The sequence below is a fragment of the Mus pahari genome, chromosome 6 (assembly GCF_900095145.1).
Source record: "Mus pahari chromosome 6, PAHARI_EIJ_v1.1, whole genome shotgun sequence".
Classification (NCBI taxonomy): domain Eukaryota; kingdom Metazoa; phylum Chordata; class Mammalia; order Rodentia; family Muridae; genus Mus; species Mus pahari.
Window position 1 is genome coordinate 17506905 of NC_034595.1, and position 3543 is coordinate 17510447.

General features: G+C 47.2%; 1 long non-coding RNA gene across 1 annotated transcript in view; it reads right to left on the minus strand.

The window, feature by feature from the left end:
- Positions 1-3543, minus strand: part of LOC110322735 — an 8966-nt gene continuing 5423 nt past the window's right edge. The window contains exon 2 of the long non-coding RNA XR_002380586.1: positions 1-329. This is a non-coding gene — a long non-coding RNA (uncharacterized LOC110322735). The remainder of the gene's footprint in view (positions 330-3543) is intronic.

The following is a 3543-nucleotide window of genomic DNA, read 5'->3' on the forward strand; positions in this document are numbered from 1 at the left end:
TCTGATGCAAACGAGGACTTTAATTGTAGGCAGCCCCCCTCCCTGGCTGTCAGGAGCTGGGGTGACTCACGCCGGTGGCACAGGGATGGCTCAGACCTCTTCCCTCCTTGCCGTGGAGTTTCTGAATCGGTCTTCATGACTCCTGTCCACTGCCTTCTTCATCCTCATGGAGACCCTCCAGCGGCTGCACAGCTCAGAGATCCTGGCCCGCTGCCTCTAGAACCCTCAGGGTCTCCTAAGGCTACAGAGCTTAAATAACGACCAGTGTTCGGAGGAGTTGAATGCGTGTCTCCTTTGAATACCCCTTTGATGAGCATTTACCTTCGTATCTGAAAGAATGGAGGAGAAAACAGCTGGGACAGAGCTTTTATTACAGATAAAAAGTCTAATCATACCCTACCTGATTGTTCATGGCTCTAAAAACAGGGCTGGAGACATAGCTGAGTCAGTAGAGAGCTTGCCTAGTGTGCAGGGAGACCTGGGCTCAATCACCAACTCTGCACTAAATGGGTGTGATGGTGCCTATCTGTAATCTTAACACATGGAGATGAAGGCAGGGGCATCAGAAGTGCAAGGTGATCTTGTTGGTTAACTTCTGTCAACTTGACACAAGCTACAGTTATTTGGAAAGAGGGAACCTTAATTGAGGAAACGCCTCCATAAGACTGGCCTGTCAGCATATCTGTAGGACATTTTCTTGGTTACAGACTGATATGGGAGAACCCAACCTGTGGCACTGTAGGCAGTGCCACTGCTGGGCAAGTGGTCCAGGATTGTATAAGAAAGCAGGCTGAGCAAGCCATGGAGAGCAAGCCAATGAGCAGCACTCCTCCATGGCCTCAGCTTCAGTTCCTGTCTCTAGGTTCCTGCCTTGGGTTCCTGCCCTGCCCTTCCTGAATGATGGACTGTAAGAGTGGAGCTAACATAAACTTTTTCCTCTCCAACTTGCTTTTGCCATGGTCTTTATCACAATAATAGAAAGGACACTAATAGAGTCAAGCCTCAACTAAATAGTGAATCTGAGGCCAGCCCAGGCTACATGAGACCCTATCTCAAATAAAACAACTCCTCAGACAAAAACATTAAAAATTGCTGGTTTGAGTTAAGAATGAGCCCAAATTGTGTGAAACACTTGAGATTTGATGGTTTGTTACTACAGTGTAACCTAACTGTAAAGAATATGTAGCCTCAGAGGGCATTTTTCTGAAGCTGTGGATATTGCCAGCAGAGGGGCCACCACAGCTGTGCTTCCCACAGCTGCAGATACCCGGCGGTAGAATTAGTGGACAAGGATGATAAAGAATACAAGTCCACTGCCCTAAGCCCAAGGCCGGGCAATGCCATGGATCTGCCCGTGGCCTTAGGTAACTATGAGAACCAGGGCATAGAAAGATGTGTGCATGCAAGTGATAAAGAAGTGCATGAAGTGATGTGTGGAATGCCCGAGTTGTAATTGGCTGAATTTAGCTTAAAAATTCCGGTCTGGCATGGCAAAATCGCTCAACTCCCAAGAGCCCGGCTGAGAAACTTCGGGTTGTGAAATAAGTCTGCGTGGACCCCACACTGATGCAAAGCCTGCACGCTGCAGCTCAAATCCAGCGGACCTGAAGTCAGGAACATCAAGTCGCACCTCACCTGCATGCTGCGGGGAGCTGAGGATACACCAGCCAGACTGGAAACGTTAGTGAGAGAGTGTTTGTGTGAACGAATGAATGTGGGCCCGTCTTACCATTTATTTGCTTTTGCCGTTTATGAACAAATTAAAGTATTAGATCCTTTTTCCACCGAGTTTGAGGAATTTGTCTCTGCCATGCTTCACGGTCCAAACTGCGAAACTAACTGATTTGACTAATATGTATGCACAGCCACAAGTAGCTTGCTGAGTGCCGTCTTTGTTTGGTTCACTATAGAGGGATTTTAATCCAGCAATCTTTAATCCTTTTATCCCTCTGGCTGGAACACAGGCACACCTTTAGTACACATCCCAAACAATGAAGGTAAAGTTCGTCTGTAGAAGGAAGCACCCAAATTTGAAAGTGATGTCTAATTGAGTGGCAGACTAAGTGACAGATCAGAGAAAGGTGTGACAGAATAAGATATGCACAACTCTCATGAGAACAAAGAGAAAAGAGGGGCTACTGAAGAGGGAACAGTGGAGGGGTGGGAGAGAGAGAGAGAGGTGGGGAAGTAGTTTTACCAGGACAGTTGTACAGGGTCAGGTTTTGGAGAAATAACAAGCCAGACACAGGTGAAGACAGAAAGTGCTAGAGGATGAGAAGGAGCCAGAAGACCAGAACATACCGCCAAAGTTAGTATGAAGTCAAGCAGAGCAATTTAGTCAGAAGCTGGAAGAAGCCGGTTTGAATCAGTCTGCATGGAGGGGGGTTTTGAGCTAGAATTGACCATCTAGCCAGAGTTCAGAAAAAGGTAGAAAGGGTGAGCTTATTCAACATTAAGTCTCAGAGGCTGAAAACGTTCTAGGCCTAGGTAAGATTGTATGGAAGCTAGATGCATGCAGGACTAGGCCTAGGTTAGTGGACAGAGGCAGTGCACCACCAAGATGACAGTTGTATCAGGTGAATAAAAGATACTTTTACAGACCATAGTTTAGGTGCTTGTATGTCTCAATTTACCTTTCAATAGCCTGTACAGTAGATGTTATTTCCATTTTGTAGAGAAAGAGGGCTGCTAGCATCATACTCAAGCTCCCAAAGAATCAGATTTCAAACTTTTCAGTAGGATGGTAGCCAGGGATCTTTACTAAGAAGACCCAATAACTAATATCAAACATCTACTTTAGTCCATAGATAGTTTAGTTACAGGACTGGGTAACTAATCCCCTTCTATACCCACGAAGTCTCAAAGAAAGTGTCCTAGCAAGAAGTGTCTAGGTAGACTGAATTCCCCAGAAGTAACTCCGATGTGTGCCTGTTGTCCTATATGTGGTCCTACTGAAGGACTGCTGGCTGCCAGGTTGCATGTCTGCCTCGTAGCTGGGATGCCAGAGTGCTACTGGCATGCCTTTCAGGAAGACAAAATGCAGTTCAAGACAGGGATCTTAGCTTGAGTTCTCCTGGGCGAGAAACAGAGGGTTCCGAGACAGGTGCTATAGTTATCAGGCTCCTGCGGACCCAGACACTGCTGGGGACCATGAGGAGGTGGGAACGGGGTCCGCAGACCCATGCTTCCCCTTCTTGCCAGGCAGGAAGGGGATGGCTGAGCCCAGGATGAGGTGGAAGGCTGAGCCCAGGATGGGAGGGGGTCCAGTTTGGTTCCAATCGAGTGTCACGAGTACAGAGGGCCTGAAAGAGAGGCCTTTGGGAGCTTTAGGTGCAGCTCTCTACAACGAAGGCCTCCCCTGCAGTGATCCTAGACGAAGGAGATAGCCCTTGCTTATCCAAACTGCTTTCTTCATGTCGAATGTGAGTGACTATGTCTTACTCAGGGTGAACACCAGGGATTAAATACCTTTCACAGGAAGGGATGCTCATTGGCTAAATACTTAGAGCCTATCTAGACACCTCATTAGCATGGAGAACTCTA